Source organism: Theropithecus gelada, chromosome 1, assembly GCF_003255815.1.
Source record: "Theropithecus gelada isolate Dixy chromosome 1, Tgel_1.0, whole genome shotgun sequence".
Lineage (NCBI taxonomy): Eukaryota > Metazoa > Chordata > Mammalia > Primates > Cercopithecidae > Theropithecus > Theropithecus gelada.
In genome coordinates, this window is record NC_037668.1 from 39509072 (window position 1) to 39533402 (window position 24331).

A 24331-nucleotide genomic window follows, 5' to 3' on the forward strand; every position below is an offset into this window, starting at 1 on the left:
TGCACTGAGGGCATCCTACCTTAGGGCCGTTAGGCTAGCTGTTCTCTCTTTCTAGAATATTCTGCCTGCTCTTCACTGATCTATCTACTTCCTGTCCTTCAATGTCAGCTAAATGTCACCACGTCCTTGAGAAACCACCTCTTAGCAGCCTGCCAGGAGTGCCAAGCAGTCACTTCCCATCACCACCTCCTACTTCCATTCTCTGCTGGCATCTTCCTTTTTTGTTTTTGTGGGTTTGTTTCATGCTGCCTCCCCTACCGGACTCCATAAGAACAGGGACAGTCTTGTCACCTCTGTTTGCTGGCGAGTGACTGGCAGATCCCAGACACTCTTCTCTTTTTTTTTGGAGACAGTCTTGCTCCGTTGCCCAGGCTGGAATGCAGGGGCGCAATCTTGGCTCACTGCAACCTCCACCTTCAGGGTTCAAGTGATTCTCCTGCCTCAGCCTCCCAAGTAGCTGGGATTACAGGCATGCACCATCATACGGCTAATTTTTGTATTTTTAGTAGAGATGGGTTTTGCCATATTGGCCAGGCTGGTATTGAACTCTTGACCTCAAGTGATCTGCCTGCCTTGGCCTCCCGAAGTGCTGGGATTACAGGCGTGAGCCACCGCGCCTGGCCCCAGACCCTCTGTAACTGCTAGATAAATGCAACCAGCTTTTTTGCAGAGGAGCCCGAGGTGGGGGAATCTGAGCCAGACAGGGCCAGGCCTGCAGATCAGACCTGCACACAGGCTTGCCCCCTGGTCTGCATTGGTGAGGCAGGACCGCTCTGAGACCATGGATCACTCCTGCCATAGAAGGCCCCCGCCTGGAGTCCAGCCTGGTCACTGGAAAGGGCTAAGTGAGAAGGGACTTGGCCATGATATTCTCTCTTGGAGCCCTTGGAGTTCCTAAGCTTCATTATCAAGTCCAAGACAGCCGATGCCAGGATGCAGGTGTCCCACCGGACCTGTGGAACCCATGCCCCATGCCAGGCACAAATCCCAGCTGGCATATGACCCCTGGGAGTCAACAGAGAGTGGAAACTTCAGAAAGGAAAAAGTGAATGGGCGTGTTTTGCCCAGGCAAAGAAGAAAACAAAAAGCCCGCCACTGAGAACAGAGGAGGCAAACATTACCCTCTCAGAGGGGAGGGGCTCCACAGGCACTCACAGCCTCTTCATGGGCAGGGCACGGGGCAGGGCCGGGCAAGACCACCCTGAGGCTTGGATACATTTGGGCCTGCATCCCAAGATTCATGATCATCAGAGGAAGCAGAGTCTGTTAAGAACAGCCTGGGAAGGTGGCAGAGCAAACCCAGAAGACTTCAGTGCCACAAAACTCCCCCCACGGCCTTTTCCAGGTGACAGTCTAAACAGCTCCGGTGCTATCCAGGGCACAACGGCAGCACATCCTAAGTATGATGGACCAACTGCAGGAGCATGATCACATTCTGCACACCAGGAAGAAGAGTCGCAGCCACACAGCTGCCCCACCACAGCGACCCAAGGCCACTTTTGCATCTGATTTGCAAATCTCTGGGCTGTATCCAGAGCTAGTTCCCCGAGGAGGCATGGCCTGGATTCAGGCAGGTCTGCGGCTTCAAGGACCTACGAAATCCTAGTGCGCACCAAGGCACCCATCTCTGCAAGCGCTTCCTCCCTGCAAGTTCGAAGTCCAGGGCTGCTGAGCCCAGCCCCAGAGGGAGGGGCAGGACACACCTGCCCAGGGCGACCATGAGGAGGAGGAGTGCAGGCAGGTGAGCCAGGGACACAGGCTCCAGGTTGGCACACACAGGAACAGCAGCCCCCAGCCCTGCCCTCCCCAGACATCCTCTAGGCTCTCAGGCTCCGCCTCCATCCCTAGACCTTGCCCATGAACTTCACAAACACCCCATCCCTCTGGACTCGTTCCCTTGGGATCTCAAGAAAATACCGAATAATGACCAACATGCAATGAGTCACCCACTGTGTGTCAACCCCTCACCCCAAGAACTGCCACGTTTGATACCTGCAGGTAAACATCCAACAGTACCAGCTCCACAGACTACCCCTCCCTGGCATGAGTGACCTGCCTTATGCAAAGGGCTATTTCCAAGCCTGGGTCAAAAGGCACCTACAGCTTCTCCTCTATGAAGGGTCCTATTTGGGCCGGAGGACCACTGAAGAGAGCCTGATAAATCATCCCCAGGCCAGTTCCTACCACACATGAGCTCAGAGCAGAGCAGCCTCCGGAGATGGAGAAAGGCTGGAACTACTGTCCAGCCCTTCTAAGATGAAGTTCCAACCTAATGCTTAGATCTGGGAGTGGCATCTGATAGAGAATGGTCCTTGCCTGCAAAGCCAGGGCACTGCTGGCACAATTCATTGTCATGCCATAGAAACACTGGGAAGATCCTTAAAAGGCCAGTTATGCTAACCTCTTTATTCCACAGGGGGGGACACCAAGATCCAGAGGGTAAGTATTGAGTCGATGACAAAGCCAAGGCCCAAATGCAGGTGCTGTGCTCCCGGGCCGGGGCTTTCTTCTCCACACAACACTTTTTTCATTCTCAATGATAGTGCGTAAGCGACCGCCATTGGGATCAGAACCCACTGGGAAAGGTGAGTCTAGGCCCTACACAGTCTGTATCCTAAGAAGCAACCCCCAAACTGGCCACCCCACACTTCCTAGTGGCATCTTGGGAACTGGAAGCAGCTACCTTTGCATCCCAAGAGGCCAGGGTTCGAAGTCCATTCCAACACACGCCACTGGGGAGTTGCAGGAGCCCCTTGTAAAGGAGGGGTCAATGGCCTCGGCAGCTGGGAGGGTGGGTGGGATGGAGGAGTCTTTGCCTTCAGTCAGCAAGGTCTGTTTGCCTACCAAAACGAGAGAGGAAAACACAAAAGATTAGGCTACAACCGACACCCACAAACCCACCCCACACTTGGGGTGTACAATGGAGGGCAAGGTTCCGACATCTTGTGTGGTAACCAGCCAGCAAGGTAAGAGATTCTTATTCCTGCCAATCAGCAGATGGCATTGCCATGGCGCATACCATGCCTGACTCTGCAACCAATGCACTCTTCGCACAATTATTAGCCAATTGCTACGCAGTTGTCGTACCTAATAAAATAAGCAAACAGGTAGAAACAATACTAGGCCAATCAGGTGCCTCCCTGGGTAACACAGAAGGATCACACCCAAGGCTGGGCACCCAGGGTGAAAGGTCAGGCCTGAAAATGGATCAAGCCAATACCGGAAACAGATCAAACCCATGCAACCAAACCAACCCTGGGCTCCCCAGCGCCTGCCCCCTCCAGACTTTCCCTGCGCCAGCTCCCAGCTGCTCCCCTGACCCCTGGGTGACCTTCTGGGAGTCTCTATAAAAGGAATCAACAGGTGTCTCTGCAGCGACCCAGGATGGTGCATTTAGTTTCTTCTGGCTTTCCTTCCCCGCTTCCATTCTGGTACTGTGCGACTCAATTTCATAAAAAGAAAAGAGGGTGTGGGCCCATACCCTGAAAGCGGGTTGCTGAGATTCAGTTGCGATAGGTGTTGGGACAAAAAAAAGTAGCCAAAGAAAGTTGGTGCCCTGCTACCGGCAACTTTGTGTCAATTTAAACAAATATTGTGGTGTTTCTATGGTGATTCCTGTTTTGAATATCCACTACACTCACTTTTTAAAGGGCTTTTCCTGTTTGCGTTTCAACTTCAAACCTGTAAATATTTTCAGCATTTTTAGAAAAAAGGAGCTCATGTGCGTGCAAACACAAACACACAACCCGATATCAGCGTACAACCTCCCAGTCTTGGAAGCCCGGCCTCGTGGATGTGAGGATGGGGTGCAGACAACCCAGAGGGGGTGCTCGGCCTGCTCTCCTGTCCACCCTGCCTGCAGAGCTGGCACCAGGAAGATTGCCACTGAAATCCTGGCCCTTTCCTTCCCCCTTTGCGGGAAGATCGCAGCAGCCACAGCAGCTCTGCGTTCCCGAAACGTGTGAGAGGGCTGGGCCCTGCCTCCGCAGGGTGGCATGGTGTGGGCAGCTGCCCTGCAGGTTCTCCAACTTGGCCCGGCCCTCGGAGTCCCCGGAGGCCTCGCAGGAGTGCACGAACCCCTCCCCTCCTGCTGCCCAAGGTTGGATCTGAGCGCGAGGGGGAGGTGGCTCTTGGAAGGTGACAGCTTCAGCATCAGCTCTGCCCCACCTTGGCTGCGGCAATGCCACCAAGACCAGCTCCCTTGGGGAGGCCATCGGGGTGGACAGCATCTACAGTGCAAGGCTTGGATCAGCCCAGCTCTCATCCCACCCCTCGGCGCCACACAGGGTTAACAGCGGGTTTCCTGGTTTCCATGGATTCCCGCCAGGCCCCTAATGTGAGTTTCGTGTGATTTGGGGGAAGTGGATTTCCTTTGTTTTCCAGTTTGGGAATATTTTTTTCTTTAAAAAAGAGGAAAAAACACTTTAATGGAAACTTCAGGGCCACTGGGAGACTCACTCCTCTGGGCTCTGAAACTCCCCTGCCTGTTAGTCCAGAATCCCCCAAAGCCCTGGGCAGCCCATCCACCCACAAAATCCCCCTGGGCTGGAAGAAGGCATGCCTTGGACTACCCACACTCCTACTCCAAGGACGTCCATCTGTGGGGGTCTCGACTCCAATATCCCATCGGAACGACCCCACCTAAAAGCGAGCATCTTGCATAGGAGGCTAACACGCCCCTCTTCCAGCTTTGTAAAACGGACATGTACATTCCCCAGAGAAAAGGTCAAGGGAAACACTTCTACCTCCCCAACTCCAGGCAAGGCACTGGCAAGACCAGGGTCTGACCACAGGCCAACGGTGAACACTCCCAGTGTTTCATGTCCTTGGCTCAGAGGGGGTTCCAGCTACGGAAGGAAAGGGGGTTCCAGGCCCTGGTGGGACCCTTGTTGGGCTTCGTCCAGCGGAGAGAGGGGCCTGCCCAGGGCAGAGGGTGCTTCTCAGCTTTGGCAGCAAGAACAACTGAATAAAGGGTGTGGCCAGGCCTCCTCCTCCTTCTCCCCCACAGTCTTCCCCATTCCTGCCATCCTCCAACCCTGCCAGGGCGTGGCCTTGCTCCAAGACTGTCCCCAACCAAGTGGCCTGACCCACTTACCAAACCAGGGCACAGGCCCCGCGGCCTTCCATGAACTGAGGCTCTCCCACAGCCCAGGCCCCGGGGGCCATGGATCCCGGTCAGAAAGTGCAGAGTGCAGAGGCCGGGTCTCTCTGACCAGCGGCTCCAGAGTGAAGAGGTGAGAAGCTGAGTGAGTGCGCTTACAGAACTCACAATGGGCTGAGAACCAGGAGACATGGGTCCGAGTCCCAGTTGTGCCCCCCTGAAACCTCCACGGGCCCTTAGACAAGCCTGCTAATCTCCCTAGGTTCATTCTCCTCACCAGCCAAACAGAGACGATGCCTCAGTCTTCCCTCCTACCTCGCAGGCTGCGCGAAGGATGGACAAGGGGTGTGAAAGGGTGTTAACAAGCACTCTAGACATGCCTAGAATCACCACCACCCTCTTCTTCCAAGTCTCTTCAAGGTAACCTTCTGGAATCTACCCCGGGTGGCCCCACACGCCCCAACTCTGCTGCTCCTACATCCTCCACCACAGCATTTACATCCACACTGGACTAAAGTAATTTGTTCACAAGTCTGTCTCCACCATTGGACTTTTAACTCCTCAAGGGCAGAGAGCAGATCTTAATGATCTGCGTGTCTCCAGCATTTAGCACAACAGCTGGGCGACCGTGGGCAGCGAAGGTGTTGGTGGAACTGAACTAGTCCCTGACCTCATGTCAGAGTCAGATGAGCCCCGCGCAGCTTGGTCCCTCTTCTCCAACCGAACGCTCCACTTGCTGTTTTCTTTTTTGAGATGGAGTCTCGCTCAGTCACTCAGGCTGGAGTGCAGTGGTGCAATCTTGGCTCACTGCAACCTCCACCTCCTGGGTTCAAGCAATTCTCCTGCCTCAGCCTCTCAAGTGGCTGGGACTATAGGCAAGTGCCACTGCACCCAGCTAATTTTTGTATTTTTAGTAGAGACAGTGTTTTACCAGATTAGCCAGACTGGTCTCAAACTCCTGACCTCAGGTGATCGACCTGCCTCAGCCTTCCAAAGTGCTGGGATTACAGGTGTGAGCCACCGCACCCAACCCTGTTGGCTCTTTTCGTGCCCATTCTGTTTAGCTCTCCCCAAGCCTCAACCTGTGCCTTGCTCTCTCCCCCTCCTCCATTAGCCCTGTGAATTAACAGCTCTCAGGTTCAAGGGAGCCCCTTAGTTACTTGATCCCCTCCAACCAATTCCAATAAGAATGAACCATGTGCCTACTGTGTGCCAGGCGGCAGGCTGGGAGTAAGGGCAGGGCACACTGATGAGTGGCCTCTGCCCCCTGCCTATAGGCCGAAGTGAGAACTCTTGGTATGAACCAATCAGATGCCTTCTATCTGCCAAGCGCTGTGCCAAGTGCCCTACGCGCATGATCTGGCCAAATCTTTACAACACAAAGGCAGAAATGGTTATGGTCCCCGTGGATAGATTAGGGAGGGCAGGCATGGAGACACGAAGTGACTTGCCGAAGATCATACCGTGCACAGGTGCCAAAGCCAGGCCTGGGCTGACAGGCTCCAAGGCCCAACTCACTTAAAAGGTCATCCTCCTCCCCTCCCTGTGATCTCAGCAGCCACCCACAACTGATGCCACTGCCCCTCCAGAATCTCAGTTCTCCTGGCCTCAAAACAGGTCTGGACCAAGTCCCCCAGAGCCACCAGGCAGCGCTCACACATCACAATGAAAGGCTCGGGTGCTTCTGGCCAGGCTGAAAAGGGGGGAAAGCGAGGCCTGTGGTAACACTCGGCGAGCAGGAGGAAGCCCTGAACACATCTTCCAAATGGGGTCTGGGCTGTGGTCATACTCATTGCAACCTGTCATCCGACAGGATGGGGACAAGGAAAGCACCTCCATGCTAAGTCAGGAGGTCCTGCTGAGACAGGACAACTTCCGTTTCTTCTCTCCAGATAAGGGGAAAGCAAAAGGGCTTTATCTTTGGGGGCATGGGTCAGAGATTTCTGCTGCCTGCCCTCCATCGGAAGCTCCCCGCACAGTGAACGTCTGCCACGGAGACGCGCGATTGGGAAGCAGGGCCAGAGAACCCCCTGATTTTCACCTGGGGGCATGTGGGTACGGGGAGGTGCCCATCATCTCCCCAAAGGAGGGAAGACACTGGGAAGTGGTAGGGAATGATTTCTATCCGAGAGCGTATGTGGTGGAAGATCAGCGGGGTGGGGAGAGGACAGAGCGCTAATGAGCAGATTTCATAAACCACCCGAGTGAAAACAAAAACACAGACGCGCACATTGCCCAACTCCAGGGCTGTATGGAAAAGGGGGAAAAAAAAAAAAACAATAAAAAAATCCACATCTTAATACAAAAATCCTCCATGATGTGTTGCGGCACGAAAGTGTTTTTCGCTGCATTTTTCATCTGTGATCTCACACGGCCCACGACGGGTACGCCCAACGCGGCAGGTATTCGACGGTACACAAACAGGGCAGACACACACAATGAGCCAAAACAAGGAAGGCCAACATGCAAATCGGTCCAGGCTGGCATCTCACGGCTTCAGGTGGCTTCTGGCGACGGCCTCATTGGACCTGAACATGGGACCCTTTAGATTTCTGAGGGAGAGAGAGATGGGGCAAGAACGCAGCTCAAGTGCAGAGGGCTCTTCATGCTCAGAACTCCCAGCCAGGTGTTTGTACGGCCTTTCCGCACTTAAGGTACTGTCCACTGTCCTGCTGCCGGCAGGGGACAGGGAGGGGACCCGTGCCCCAGAGGCCCTTCCTCCATATCACTCACTCCACGGTTACTATCTGTCTCCTTTCTGTTCCACCCCTCCCCCCTTTAATTGTTGGATGAGTTTACAGAGCTGTGTGCCAAAAACAATCAACTCCAGGGAACAGAGTTATACAAAAAAGGGCGTGTCGCCAGAGGGAGACGGATATCCATGGAAACCACCACCTTTTCACAGCAGCCTAGGTGAAGCTTGGGTGAGGGGATGTGTGGGGGATGGGGAGACACGCTCCACTTAGAACAGGGCCCCAGAAAATGCAGGGGCCACTGATAATCTGTCTGTAGGAGCCAAATACCGTGCGGAGGGTCAGAAAGTGGAGTCAGTCACAAAACACACGTTCAGCGTGTGCACACATGCACACACACAGGAGCATGCACACACACACACACATATATGCCACTCTGCCAGATCACTGGGCAACTTGCCACCATGGTTAAGCACACACACAGTGGAGCCAGACTGCTCAGGTGGGAATCCAGGCTCTGCCACTCACAAGCTGTGTGGCTCTGGGCTAACGACTTTAACCTTTCTGTGCCTCAGTTTCTCCATCAGTAAAATGGGGATGATGATAGTTCCTCTGCCTACCGTCATGAGGATTAAATGGCTTCTTATGTGTAACATGCTGAGGAAAGTACCCTCGACCAAGTTAAGTCCCCTAGAGCCAACAGACAGGGCTCAGACATCACAACCAAAGCCTCAGGTGTTTCTGGCTGGGATGAAAGGTGGGGGAAGGTGCAGCCAGTGGTAAGACCCGGGGAGTGAGTAGGTACTTCACAGCACCACAAAGTAGGTGCTGTCGAGCATTTGCTAAATCAATCACAAAGCCTCAACAAAGAGAAAGAAAGGTTTCTAGACCCTGCCAGAGTAGAAGAGGAAAATGTTAATAGTTCATGTTTATTAAGCATTGTGTGCTCAGGATTTTAATATATTAATGCCTATACCCATCGCAAATTAATATCTATAACCTGCAGTGAAGTAGGTGATTCTCTCAACCGGACAGTGGAGGATTGAAGAACTGGGACCCAGAGAGGGATGTGACCCAGCCAAGGTCACACACTGGTACACGAGTTAACCCCGGCTGCCCGACACCTCAGCACGACACAGCTTAGCAAGGTGGGTGGGGAGAAAGCAAGGGAGGGAAGGGTTTTTGGGAGCTTCTCTTTCTGGACTGGCCTTAGAGGCAGAGTGGTGGGACCTAGACTCGCTCTTCCCAAACTTAAGAAGGCAAACAGGGCCGGGCGCGGTGGCTCAAGCCTGTAATCCCAGCACTTTGGGAGGCCGAGACGGGCGGATCACGAGGTCGGGAGATCGAGACCATCCTGGCTAACAGGGTGAAACCCCGTCTCTACTAAAAAAATACAAAAAACTAGCCGGGCGAGGTGGCGGGCGCCTGTAGTCCCAGCTACTCGGGAGGCTGAGGCAGGAGAATGGCGTAAACCCAGGAGGCGGAGCTTGCAGTGAGCTGAGATCTGGCCACTGCACTCCAGCCTGGGCGACAGAGCGAGACTCCGCCACAAAAAAAAAAAAGAAGGCAAACAGATATCCTCCACGCCTGTGATTGCTGACGGAAGGAACGAGGAGCGGGGAAAAGATGGGGCCCGGGCGTCCACATTCCTCATGAGTTCCCACCCCAGTCCCGGCTCCAGGAGATCAGTGATGTCCTCTGACTCTTCCCTTTACCCAGGCAGGCATCTCCAGAATCAGGAAGTCCCTGGAGGGCAGACAGCAGAGCTGGGGCCCCATCTCCCAGCAATGGAGGCCCAAAGCCTGGGACAGGTCCTATTTCCAGGTCACAGCCCTGTAAACAACCTGATTTTCCGCCTTCCCAGATCCTAGGCAGATCCCTGGAGGGGACAGGGTGGGGCAATGGGAGCACAGGCCTCCCCTATTGCAAAGCCAGGCCCAGGGAGGCCGGGAAGCAGAGGGCCGGAGAAGTCAGTGGCTGCCTGCCCCGAGACGTTTGGTCCACACCTGCTTGGAGACCAAGCTTGGTGGCTCAGCCCTTTCTGCCATCGACCACCCAAAGTCATTCAGATATTTCCTCTCTCACTTGCTTTTTTAAAAAAAATTTAATGTTCTCTATAATTCATCCATCCCAGAAGATAATCGATAGAGCCCGTAATGAAAATCTGAGCCATATTTTATGAACCGCTGCGAGCAGAAAGGGCCACATCAGCAGGTCCGGTTGCAGCTCCCTGTCTCTGTCTTGCCCACTGCCCCGGGGATCACTTCTCCCGCTGGCCTTGCCCACAGCCCTCGGCCCACGAGGAGGGCCACGACCCCGGCATCACCCCAGCCCCCGATGGCCACTCCAACCTAGTCACAGGAGGGTCACCCACCATTGCAAGGTCTTCCTGGAGCAGCCCCCAGACCTGGGACCCCAGACCCCACCCTAGAACCTCACTAGTGTCTTGACTGAATCAGGAGCCTTCCGGGAGCTGAAAGACCCTCACAAGGAGCGGGAGGCCTGCCCAGGATTCAGGGAGCCAGGCCAGCCTCCACCATGGTGCCTCCCATGAGGCAGGCCACCCTGATCTCGGGGGGCTCCCCGAGGGGCCTCCGGGTTTTATCTTGGACCCTCTGCTCAGGGCAGGGTGGGTCATTATTGTTCATTTGTTTGTTTGTTTTTGAGACAGAGTCTCACTCTGTCACCCAGGTTGCAGTGCAGGGGTGCAATCTTGGCTCACGGCAGCCTCCGTCTGCTGGTTTCAAGAAATTCTCCTGCCTTAGCCTCCTAAGTAGCTGGGATTACAGGTGTGCACCACCATGCCTAGCTAATTTTTGTATTTTTAGTAAAGATGGGGTTTCACCACGCTGGCCAGGCTGGTCTCGAACTCCTGACCTCAAGTGATCTGACGGGCTCAGCCTCCCAAAGTGCTGGGATTAGAGACATGAGCCACTGCACCTGGCCTATTGTTCATTTTTACTCCCTCAACCAAGGCCCTCCTCTCCCTGGACTCCAGCCTTCTGGGGTGAAGGGTGAGAAGGAGGCATCCTGGGGGGCAGGCACTGGAGTCCTGGGGGGAGTGGCCCCTCCTGCCCAGCCAGAGCCCATTGTGAGGGAGGGGAGGCAGAGCCCTAGCATCACCACTGACAGCCAATCAGCCGACTGGGCTTGCTCCTCCCAGAATCTCTCACTGCCAGGCACCAATCAGAGAGCACCACAGGGCAGGTGTCAGGAGGCAGCAACCCCTGGAGACCAATCAGAGCCCAGAGGATGCACCAACTTCCCAGGAATGACAACTCAAGCCAAGCTAGGCGTGGTAGCACACGCTTGTAATCCCAGCACTTTGAGAGGCAGAGGCGGCGGATCACTTGAGGCCAGGAGTTCGAGACCAGCCTGTCCAACATGGTGAAACCCCATCTCTTCTAAAAATACAAAAATTAGCCCAGCGTGGTGGCGGCGCCTGTAATCCCAGCTACTCAGGAGACTGAGGCAGGAGAATCACTTGAACCCAGGAGGCACAGGTTGCAGTGAGCCGAGATTGTGTCACTACACTCCAGCCTGGGTGACAGAGCAAGACTGTCTCAAAAAAGAAAACTCAAGCCAGTAAGAGAGTGTGATTCAGCCACGCTATGGACCACTATGCAGCCCTTAAGAGACACTCAGAAAGGTGGGAGATGGTTCTGTGAAAACACTCCAGTGGCTGTGTGCTGGAGGATGCTGTCCCACACAGCAGCCACTGGCCACATGCAGCTACTGAGCACCAGACGTGGACAATGTGACTGAGGAACTGAATTTCCAATTTTACTTTAATGAATGAAAGTTTAAAGAAGCTAGAGGCTTGGATAGCACAGGTTTAGATAGATAACTCACCAGTGTAAAAAATGTAAATGTCTATTATCCCGAGATAGTGGGAATAGTCATTATTAATGATAATAACAGAAAGAGAAATAGTTAATTTTTTTTTTTTGGAGATGGAGTCTTGCTCTGTTGCCCCGGCTAGAGTGCAGTTGTGTGGTCTCGGCTCACGGCAACCTCTGCCTCCCGGGTTCAAGCGATTCTCCTGCCTCAGCCTCCCGAGTAGCTGGGATTACAGGCACACGCCACAACACACAGTTAATTTTTGTATTTTTAGTAGAGATGGAGTTTCGCCATGTTGGCCAGGCTGATCTCAAACTCCTGACCTCAGGTGATCTGCCCACCTTGGCCTCCCAAAGTGCTGGGATTACAGGAGTGAGCTACCACACCTGGCCAGAAATAATATTGAAGGGTGCTACGAGCCAGGCTCAGTGCTAAGTATTTTATATATGGATCATTACGCTAAATCAAGGACCAGCCTGAAAGATCTATGCTCTCAGTATTCCCACTTGACAGATGAGGAAACTGAGGTTTGGAAACACTGAGTAACTTACTCAAGGTCATACTGCTGGGTGGCAAAACCAGGGATTTCAACCAGGTATCTCTGTCTCCCTAACGCACAAAACACATTTTTAAATTATTTTCTTTTCTCTCTCTTCTCTTTTCTCTTTTCTTTTCTTTTCTTTTTTTGTTTTTTTTTTTTTTTTTTTTTTTTGAGACAGGGCCTGGCTCTGTCACTCAGGCTGGAGTGCGATGGCACGATCTCTGCGCACTGCAGCCTCCACCTCCTGGGCTCAAGTCATCCTCCTACCTCAGCTTCCCAAGTAGCTGGGACTACAGATGTGTACCATCACACCCACCTAATTTCTGTATTTTTTGTTGAGATGGGGTTTCGCCATGTCACCCAGCAGTTTCTTGAACTCCTGAGCTCAAGTGATCTGTCTGCTTCAGCCTCCCAAAGTGCTGGGAGTACAGGTGTGAGCCATTGAACCTGGCCTAAATTATTTTCTTTATACTTTTTTGTATTTTTCAATGCACCGCAAGCATAACTTATAATCAAGGAGAAAAAATAGATTTTTTAAAAGGCCCTAAAAGGAGGTAATTCCTTTTTTCCCAGGAGCAGAGTGTACGAGGGGTTGCTGGGGCGCCAGCCAACTGGGCCCCTAGCTGCGGGGTGGTGAAAGGAGCCAGCAGTGCGGTCATAGGCCCCCTCTGTCCTGCATGCTCCCACTGTCCAGATGCCCTCCACCTAGGAGCCCCAAGCCCACAGATGATGCTGGGCCTGCAATTTTCCTGCAGCCAGGCCACCAGTGGGACCCAGCTTCCTCCCAGCCCCACCCCCAGTCAGTTCCTGACAGGTTTCTCTGCAGTTTTGCAATCATCACCTAGGTCTACATCTTAAAGAAGGCAACAGGCCAGGGGGCCATCTGCAAAGTCAACCCACGCCTCTTTTACCTCGGATCACCCTTTTCCACTCCCTTCCAGAAGAGCCAGTGCTCTCACGATAACGAGGAACACTGGGCCAGCAACCCAGGCCTGGGTCCTGCTGTCTGCCATGGCACGCGCAAGGAGAGACGTGCTTTTCCCAGGAGGGGCAGTCAGTGCCCCCAAGCATCTCCTCCTGGGATTGCATCTAGGTTCAGAACAAGGGGGACAAAGACAGTTCCGCTGTAAGGTCAGTGATGAAGGCAGAAGCCCCAGCAAGTACTGAGCCCAGCTAGAAATGGAGGCAGGGAAAGTTCCTAGTTGCGCCTGCTTTTTCTCCATAGCACCAACCTGGGGGTGCGGGACAGGCAGCAACCGCACCACTTGGTTTGGCTTCTATGGCAGCTTGTTTTTCCCCTGAGAGGCACAGATTGTTCTGGTTTCAGGCAGGTTGGGGAGGTGGGGGGGGGGGTGGTGGCAGGATAAATGTACTTACTTAGAAGTTTTTTTTATTATTATTATGATTATAGATTTCTGTTTGCCCTCTGTCTGCAGTTCTGTGTCATTTCCAATCTACCTTCAGTTTCCTTTGGATTTATATATTTATTTTTTGGGGTTGGTTTCAGGTGCTTCTAGTTTATCAAACAATCAGCCCTGTGAGGTATGCTGGGTGTTTCCAGAAATTACATCACAAAAAATCATGCAATTAAAGTGTAAGGGAAAAAAAAACATAGCTGTTGCTTAATTTTGTATTTTAATTAGCGACTTATTGTAAATGTAGACTTTTAAAATGGAGGCGCCTAAGCAAAGCCAGTAAACAAGTTTTTCTAATGAATTAATTTCACTTCTTTCCTCCTCCTCCTCCTCCTCCTCGCCAGCCCAACCGTCACCCTCCAGATTTTCTCTGTCCCCTTATTTTCTATTCCACTTCTTGATCTTTGCCCAACACATACGAGAAAAAGAACATCCCTGAAATAAAACTGGGGATGCTGGTACCCAGGACTACCCCTGGAACCCGCTTCAAAGCCTTGATGGTGAGGATGCCGGCTGAGGACCCAGCATGAAGTTGCCCGCTGTTGTCCCTTGTCCCATCCCAGCCCAGTTTGCTGCTGCCGAGCCCCTCTTGGCTGGCCCCCAGGGACCTCCCCACTCCTGTCTGTGCCCTGATCTCAGCAAAGGGCAGAGACAAACCAGGAGTGGCAATGACTGCCAAGGCAACAGGGAGAGGGTGGAGCCACGTGACACCCGGGGGGAGCCTGCAGGAACAAGGTGAGGAGACCTGGAGAGAGAGGGAGGCTTGGGCTATTGTGAAACCTAAGACACCTCTGGTTGCCTGGAAGAAGGAGGAGAAGGGGCACGGGAGGGAGGAAGAAGAGGCAGTCTGGAGCTAGGGAGAGAGAAACTGAAATTAGAAGGGTCTGCCCAGGCCACATCGCCGCTGGGAGAAAGAACACGTCCATCAGTCCCAGGCACCCCCAGAGGGCTAGACCCAGGCCGCCACCGTTGGCCACATGCCCCCATTGGTCTAGAGTTCTGCTCCTTCCCCCACAGAAACTTCCCGGCTTCAGGGGAAGAAGCAGATTGGCCTCTTTCAGCCTTGTTTCTGGTGGGGGGCTGAGGATTAGGAGCAGAGTGTCCCTGCTCTCGGCCTAGTCCTGCCATCCTGGAAAGGGTAGACACATCCCCGGATATTCTACCACAGGGAAGACACTGGGAAGCTGCCTCTGCCACACATGAAGAATGGATACCACTGGGTGTCTCCAAGTTCCTGTTCACTGGGGAGCACACGGGCTCTCCTGTGATCCCAGAAGCTTGGCCAGTTGAACGAGGGCAGGGTGTCCACCTGAGTGCCAGACAGGCGCATGCCTCCTCCCTAAAGCTGTCATCTCCTAGGCCAATGCAGAGACACTGTAAAGGAACAGGTTTGCTTTACAGACTCTCTCCCAGGGCAGAACCCCACATTGGTCACTTTTACTTTGAGCATGAAGAGCTGTATAGGTGGGCTCAGCAAGGGCAACTCCTGGCCTGCTCCCTCCCACCTCTGTACCCTCCTTCTGACTTAAAGCCCAATCTGGGACCTCCCCCTGCCATAACAGCAGGTGGCCTCATGACCACATGGTGGAGGATGGGGACTCCTGGAGGCTCTAGAACACCTGGTGTCAGAATCCTGGCCCCCACTCACTAAGATTCCCAAGGAAAGGAAGGAGGGGAGGAAGGAAGGACCACAGAGAGGAAGGGGCTGGATGCCCGTGTCATCGAGCACCGGTGGGAACCCAGACCCAAGCCCACGACAGATCCTGCTGGGTACAGCTTCAATCAGAAAGGAAAGCTCCCATCAAACATAGGCTGGGCAGGGATGTGGGCACTGAGATTAGGGATTTGGAAAACCATCTGAGGAACCTGGCCCTGGGAAGACAGCAGCAGGATTTAATACCTTATCCCAGCTGTCTGGTAAACACCCTGAACCATCCCCACACTCCGTTAGGCAGCCTCGGATCTTCAGGTGTGCCGGCAACGGGCAGGTAGAGACAGACGTGGGCAGAGACAGGAAGGGAGGGAGTGTGGGCTGGGGGAGGGGGCGGGGGTGGAGCTGGCCTGGGAGGGATCGGATGGGTGGCAGCCAAGCCAGACAGTCAGTGAGACAGCTGACAGGTGCAGGACAGTGGGACTCGGGAAGGAAACGGGCGAGCGGGGGTTCCAAATCCTCAGGGGTCTCAGACACCCCGAGGGCTGAACATGGTGACAGGAAGGGTCAGAGTCTTGCAGGCAGAAGGCCTTGGCCTTCTAGCTTCTCAGGATACTTGGCTGGGGGCACGCATGGACCGGGCAACAGGCTCCCCCAAGCCAAGCAGGACAAGGCTTCCAGGGCCTGCTGTGGTCAGACCCGACAGCAGTCTGTGTGTGTGCTTGCAAGTTACCCTGTCCCCAGCTCACACACACACATCCTATGTCAAAAAGAAAGCCAAATCACTCAAAATAGAGCTTCCTTCTAGTCTGGGCTGGGGCTGACATGTGTTGAGAAGAGGCCACAGGGTGGGAGCAGCCCTGTCGCTGCTCAGAGGGGCCTCACCTCTCCGGAGATGGGTTGGGGAGAGTTCAGAGCAGACGAGTAGATAAAGAAGTGTCTGAAGGTCCTAGCAGCTTCCTGGGGTGGTGCGGGGCAAACCTCCTTAGCTCAGACCCCAGCACGGAGGTGGGACCTGAGGGAGTGGGCAGGTGCCTGCACGGAGGCTAGGTGCTCCTGGGGTCCTCCACCACCAGGCCCACGAGGGGCGCTGCACTAATCCTCTTTTCCCATTTCTGTCTGCTTAGGGATGTAATTAGAGTTTTGGTTGGAAATTCACCCGGAGTGTACCCCCCGACCTGACACCGTCGCTAAATCCTTGGGTACACACGGTACATCTCCTGACTCTCGGAGAATCGGGAACCATTTCGAAACCTAAACAACGCGCTGCTTTTAAATGTTCTCAACTCTGACTGCTTTCGGCAGCACACTGTCAAATCTGCCCTGGCCTTGGCTGGGGCCAAGTTCAGGGCCTCCCTCTCTGTCCCTGAGATTAGGGATTTGGAAAAAAATCCACCACCAGGGCCTCCTGCGTAGTCTACAGAGGAAAAGAAGGAGTTCCTGGCCTGTTTCGGAGCTGGGTTTAGAGTCCTTTGCCTTCTGCACATTCTTTTAGCCCCGTGATCCCAAGAAATCCCACCCACAGTCCCCCGATCCAAAAGGATCGCCAGGAGACCCAGATGGAGAATTTTTTTTGCTCCATTAATAACCACCCAGAGCGCTGGCTCCGCCACTGGAGACCGGCCTCACCCTTGGGTATCTCCAACCGCCTGAGTCAACGCAGACCCCTCTCTTCCCCAAATGTGACCCTATAGGCCTAGAGGAACCACCAGGAGAGGCTGGAAGCCTGAGCCCTCCCTCCTCTGTCCCAGTGCCAAGTTCCCTGCAACCCACAAGCACAGTCCTGACACTCAGAGCTCCCATGGTCTTACAGACAAGAGAATGAATCCCCACGTGTCTCCTGCAAGCATCTCTATTCCAGCTTCTCTTCCAGACTCCTCCAGTCTCTCCACTCTGGCCCTGCCAGAATCAACAGTTTGAATCTTTGCATGAAACACGCACACAACACCCAAACAAGGGAGACAGAACACACCGAGAAAACCTCACCAGACCTAGGGTTGGGGCTGGAAACTGGTGACACCGGCTCACCATTTCCCCCGCACCAGGCAGTCGGCCAGAAAACCCTGGGCAGTACACACGGCAGACTCCGCCAGACATTCGAACACTTGTTCGGTTCCCTACCCTTTGGAAGCCAGGCCCCCAGTACATCGCTTTGGGCCATTGCTGCCGATAATTTTTCAGAGATAAACAAACCGGTTTGGATAAAACAAGATCCAACCTGAATTCTTCACCCAAAACTCAAAATGAAACTCTCCTATCACCCCTTTCGTTCCCTTCTCCGCCTACCTGTAACCATCATCCAGTTCCCTCAGATTCAGACGAATTGATTTTTTTTTTTTTCCTTTTAAAAATTCAGTCCTCTAGCTTTTGGATTCATGGACACTACAATACCTGGGACTATTGGGCTCAATATGAAGGCATGCCGGGGGATTGAGAAAGTCCTGCCCCAGTTTCTCCAGGATGCCTGGGTTGGAAGGGAGAAGGAGAAGGTGGGACCTCAGCTGGGCTAGTTTCTGGCCTAGGTCTTTTTCCCTGGTTCCTTTTTGGCTCAAGGTCTCTCCTCCATGCTCCGATGATCTCTTCAATCTTCAGCCCCTTTCAAGGGGACGGGTGTGAACGGGAGCAGAGCAGTTGGTCCACTCGCCCTCTCTAGGCACAGAGCGTAGGGTTGCTCAGTTACCCTTAGGGGTTCACCAGGTTAACAGAGGCCCGATGTCAGCACAAGAAGGAGGCCAAAGGGCCAAGAGGAAAGATGAAGCCCTGAGGTCTGTGGCCATGTGTATCTCTCTGCCAGCTCTGTGTGTGACATGCCCTCCTACACCCAGACTCGTTCATGCCTGACACACTCTCAACCATCGCCCCGTCCCACCCAATCAGGCCCCCAAGTACCCTCCCGCTCCAGCCTCTCCGTGTGATACTGTCTGCTTTCTGCCCTGAGCTCGTCTGGAACCTCTGCCAGGGCTCCCGCCTCCCAAGTCCCCATCAGTGGGGTCTGCTCGGTCCCTGTAGCTAATTTACACCCGTCAGGGTTTAAAATAGCAGAGGCATAAATGAAAAGTCCAATTTCTTCAAATTTGCATTGTAAAACCATCCTTCAACTTCCTTGAAATAAATTTTACTATTTTATTAGTGCAAACAAAATGGTAATAAAACACTAATACAGCGTCTTGTATCCAGGGGAAGAGCTAAAATTAACATAGAGCGAGCAGTGTTTGCTATTACATTCAATTACCTTTTTACTTGAGATTTACATTCTCATCCCCTTAATCTCCATAGTAGTGGCTTCAAAATCATCCCTCCCAGGCTCTGCCCTTCCCAAGCCCCCACAGCTGGAAGCCAGGCCTCTTGCCCAGATGGCGCTCACCCCGGGCATGGAGCCTGCCCCTTTCTCCACAGCTGCCTCTTGTCACAGGGTCCCACTTCTCTCCCCTGCTTGTGATTGTCTCATGTCTCGGCCTCTCAGTACTCAGCAAGTTCACACCAGAGGGCTCTGACACGAGACACATCCAGACACGTAGTGATCAATAAGCAGGTGCACGGGGCATGGGTTGGGGGCACTGCCCACCGAGCCTGCAAAGGCTCTCCTTGGTACCAGCTGGGGGCGGGAGCTCCTGGGAGTCCTGGGGAAACTGGCATCTCTGGTTTGACAGGTTGTGGGAGAGGGTTGGCTGCATGGCACAGCTGCGGACTCCAGACAGTGGCAAGAAGCTCCAGCCATCCTGAAGTGGGAAGGGGTGACGGCTCCGTGGGGGCCAGCCCTCTCGCTCATTTTGGGAGGTGGCTGCCTGCCAGTGATGGAGATGGGGCTAGAAGCACCTCACCTTCTCACCATCCAGTGCTCTTTCTTCAACAGAGGCAGTCCCTAAAACCAGTCACCCTCAAACACAGCCCCACCATCTGATCTCCCAGGAGGGTCCCTTTACTTCCCACAACTAGAGTAAGCACCATTCCACGTCTGGAACTGGCCAGAGGAAGCACCATTCCACGTCTGGAACTGGCCAGCCTCACCCTAAGCCGGTGGGAAAGATGATCATGTTTCCAAATGGCTCAAAGACTGGGTCCTAGTTCCAGATCCGTCACTGACTAGCTGTAGGGCCTGCGGCGCCAAGCAACCTCCCTCTGGGCCTCAGTTTCCCCACCTGTAAACCAGGACAATAACCTGTGAGCTGCCTTCTTCACAGGAAGGGTCATGATGATGGAACGATCACGCAGGTGCCTCTGAGCCCACCTGAGCCTTAGAAGCTCAGCTGGGAATCTGTTTCTGAGGACAGGACAAAGACCAAAGGGTTGGGACCCCTGTGAGGACCATGGAGAGGGGCGTCCGAGTCCTGGGCCAGGCCACCTCTGACCTCTGTGACTTTACCCTTCATCCTTTCTCTTACTGGTCAAACCATCGCATCATTCCCACAAAATCCTCTGATCTCATGCAGAAGGAAGAATCGTCATTCAGCCCCGGATTCGGCCACAGCACAGTCTCACTGAGGGCAGGCCTGGGGCAGGGGACCAAGCGAAACGCGAAAAACAGATGGAAGACCCCGTTAATTTTACTCTGCCCGGCTACTATAACCAAGGGGAAAGAAGCAACACACAAAAACACAACCACACACACAAACACAATCTCATACACAACCACTTACACTCTTTTTCACACACAACCACACACCATCTCACACACAATCTCACACACACCATCTCATACAAAATCACACGCAAAACCACATACCACATTATAATCACACACAATCCCATACACACCCACTCACACAATCCACATAAACTCACACAAATCTTATATACAGCCACTCACACAATCTCACAGCCACACACAATCTCACACACACTCTCATATACAATCACTCACGATCTCACACGATCACACAATTTCACACAAAATCTCACACACAGGCACACACAATCTTCCACACCATTTCACACTATATCACAGCCACATACAATCTCACACACAGTCGCATACACAATCTCGCACAGTCTCATATACACTCACTCATACAATCTCACACATAATCATACAATTTCACACAAAATCTCACACACTAACACAATCTCATAGTCACACACCATCTCAATCTCACAATCACAGTTTCACACAAAATCTCACACAAAGCACAATCTCACACACCATCTCACACTATCTTACAATCTCACACACAATCAGACACTCTCACACACAACCACAATCACAATCTCACACACAATCACACAATCTCACACAGCATCTCCCACAAAAATCTCACAATCTCACACAACCCCACACAAAATGTCACACACAAGCACACACTCCCACACAGCCACACACAATCTCACACTCCATCTCACACAACCTCAAAAACAATCTCATACACAATCACTCTTACAATCTCACACAATCTTACACACAATCACACACATCCTCATACAATCTCATACAGAATCACACAATCTCACATGCAGTCTCACAATCACAGTCTCAAACACAGTCACTCACATAATCTCAGACACAATCACATGCAAAACGATTTACACCCGAACACAATCTCACACACACAAAACAACACACGATCTCACACACACCCATTCCCAACTCCCCTCTCCCGGTCTTTCTTCCTGAATCTGATTCCTAAAATGTCTTCCAGTGGACACCAGGAGGAGACAGCTCCCATCCAAACTGTTCCAAGGCAAAAGCGTCCTTGCTCCTGATCCACGTGGAATTCCAAGTCCCCCTGGCAGAGAGCGGCTTCTGGGTCACTGGGAGGGAAGAATCTTCTTTAACCCCAGTGGAAGTGCAAGCAAAGGGTGTTGACAGTTGGGAGTGACTGCCCAGAACATCAGGGATCTGCCTGGAGGTCTCTGCTCCCAGCCTGGCCGCTGGCTGCAGCCCCTTCTCCCTGGACCCTGTATCCCACCTCCCATCACATCCTACCCCAGAGGTAGGCATCACGAATAGCTCTCCTGGCCTGTAAACAACAGGGCAAGACCCCTGCAAGAAGCGAAGGAATCACCTCCACGTGCTAAACGTAGGGAGTTTTCTTTGGTTCACGTTTATTTTTTCCTTCCCACTGGTGAAACAAAAGAAAGTTTGTTGGTGAGGTTCAAACATTTCTTGGGCCTTGTCCGAGTCTTACCTTGTTTTTCTTTTCCTTTCTGTCTCCCCCCGAGCCCCACCCCATCTTCCCTGCCTCCCCACCTTGAATAAATAAAGCACCCGAAGCTGGCACCGGCTGGTGAGGAAAGTACAAACTATCTCATAATTTTATAATTTTTTTTTTTTTTTTAGTACACTGGCCTAGGGTTTTGGGTAAAGGACAAAAGCTATTGTTGCACAGCACAACACGAAGGCTGAGTCACCGATACGCCTCAGCTTCTCGAGATCTCATAGGTTTCTGTGGCTGGCACAGCCGGTGAGCTCAGCGCCCTGCGGGGGCCGTGGGTGCAGGCGCCCTCTCGCCTGGCGCTGCCCCGCCCCCTCCTCCTTGCCAGGGCTCCCTGCCGGGCTGACACGTTGGCTTTGTTGGTTTTTAATCATAGGGGGGGGGAATTTAAATAAAATGTTGTGAAATAAAAAACAAATCACCGTAGTCCCACCACCCTTACGCTATAATTTTCATTTTGGAGGATCACCTTTCAAGCCTTCTACAGAAGCATTTGGATTTTTATATAGTTTCTCTCGCGGCATTTACAGCACTTGGCATTTGGTATATTTTTTCACTCATATAATAAACATTTTTCCGTGTTTCGAAACCATCCTTGGGATGATAATTTGTACAGGTGACACCTTATTTATTCCGTTGTGATATTCCTGGGCAGATCCTATGAAGTCAGAAGGGGAGACCTCTCTCGGAATTGAATCATTTATCTGCAAGATTCCAGCCAAGGTGGGGGCTTTGCCTGAGTGACCCCGATCACCTGGCCCTTGGGGATCTGGCCTGGGAATGTGTACCTGGAAGATGGGCAGAGGCTCCACCAACGCCCCGCCCACCCCGAGCCAGGCCACGAGTGCCCTGGCCCTTGTGCCCAGAGAGACACGGGTTCCAGCAAGAGCCCTCACCCTCACGGTGACCTTCACTCCACACAAACTGCACTTCCTCCTTATAAAGCGCCCTGGCAGCAGAAGGCCCATGACAACGCTCTGCTCTCCGTTTTTATATCTGAATATCTCAAAGCACTTAGCAAAGACTTTCATTTTCTCATTACCCCAAGGAGAGGAGGTCATTCGGGAAAATGGCACAAATATTCCCATTTGTCAAAAGCAAGAAGGAAGTGAGTTAAAAGGAAAATTCTACCAGTTAACTGAGCAAAAGCTACCCAGGAGAGAACACTGGGGGCTCTCCTGCCTCTCCATTCACCCAGTCTGCCTTCTCCAGTGCAGTTTAAGGCACCTCATTACCGAAAAGATGGCTCGGAGCCAGAACCAGGTTTCCGTTTTGCCAAGAATCAATCCCTCCCTGGTGGTCCCAACTCAGGAGACCCTCCTACCTCGTCCAAGGTCTCAACCAAAACCATATTCTTTTATGATTATAGTTATGTAAAATACATGTTTAATAAATATATACAGTCACCAAACGGGGGAAAAACACTAGACAGAAATACACCAGATACTAAACAACGTCGTCTCATGATAGTTAAGTTAGGGGTGCATTTTTTTCCCTTTGATCTATTTTCAAAAGCTGTTTAAAATATGGTTCTATTTTTCCAGTGCATAGGGAAAAGCGTGCATTTCAGAGTCAGATCAACCAGCGTTGGAACCCTAGCTCTCCATTAACGAGCTGGGTGAACTCAGGCAAGTGACTGAACCTCTCAGAGCCTCATTTCCTGCCAGGTACAATGGGAATTGAACCACTGCTTGCCTTGTATCTTTCAATCCCACAGAAAGTCACAGCGCAGCATCTGACACACAGTCGGCCCTCAGTAAATGTCTGTTTCCTTTCTCTTTTAATAAAATGAAAATGTAAAATCAACTCAGCTTCCTTGCTGCCCCTTAAGGACAGAGGCAAGACCCTTCTCCTGCACCCCCTCTCCAACTTCATTCACATCCTTCACCCGTCTCTCCCCTCCCCTCCTCGCCCCACCCCAACAAACCCCCAGCACACAGACCTCAGGATGCTGGCCCCTGCTCTCCTGTGACTCGCCTGAAGGGCGAGGAGGGGGCTCTTGGAGGAGAGAAGCTCCTCCTCCGACCTTCTCCACTAGCACAGGCCCAGGCCAGCTCCTCCAGGCAGCACACAGGCCTCGTGCAATGACTCGGAGTACACGCAGGGAGATCCCTGGGTTTGTGGCTTCTTGGCAGCCACCCTCTGGGAACAGGTGCCAGGCTGCAAAGGCCACCTGTTCCCGGGGGAGGGCAAGGGCCACAGTCCTGTCTGCGAGGAGAGGCCAAGGAGAACCAAGATGGCACCAGTGCTTGGGAGTCAGCTCCTCCCCAGGCAGGCAGTCCAGGCCACAGCCCAGGGACTGCCACCTGAACGTCTAACAGCTCAGCCCTGGGCACTGCAAGCCTTTCTCTGCTCCCTCGAGGGCTCTGTACTGGGCGGACACGTTTGCCTTGCTATTGGCAAACATGCTGCAACAGACTTGTGGTGGCCACAGCCTCTGGGCTGCGGCTTCAGCCTGGCATTGGGGGTCTCTGGAGCTCAAACACAGGGAGCCCTCTGCCTTACTGCCTTCATGATGCCAGATGGGGAGGGTGGAGTAGAGACAGTACTAGTAGCAACAATAGCTACCCCTTGTCACCATGTGCCAGGTGCCTTTCCAGCGTCATTTCATTTAATCCTCACAGCAACCCCATGGGATAGGTGCTCTCGCGAACCCTCTTTTACAAGTGAGAAAGCTGAGGCTCCGAAGAGCCCACAATATTCCAAAGTCAGAGTCCCAATAAGGAGAGACCAGGGATTTGAGCCGAGGACTTTACCACTATCCTCCCAGCATAGCTCCCAAAACAAGCAGATTCCACCATCCTTTTCCAGAAAGAGGCCCCTGAGGGGCCTCCCTAGCCACTGGGGGCACAGACACCCCCTAGGAGCAGCTTGTAATTCTGCCAAAACAAGGGCATCTCCGTGCCTCTTGCCCTACAGGAATAGGAAAGACGCTACCCCT

General features: G+C 52.9%; 1 protein-coding gene across 1 annotated transcript in view; it reads right to left on the minus strand.

Moving 5' to 3' along the window:
- The window catches only part of CASZ1 (castor zinc finger 1), a 159709-nt gene that overhangs the window by 120791 nt on the left and 14587 nt on the right, over positions 1–24331 (minus strand). Inside the window, exon 2 of the mRNA XM_025390799.1 lies at positions 2684–2840. The gene's annotated coding sequence lies outside the window, so the exon portion shown is untranslated. The remainder of the gene's footprint in view (positions 1–2683; positions 2841–24331) is intronic.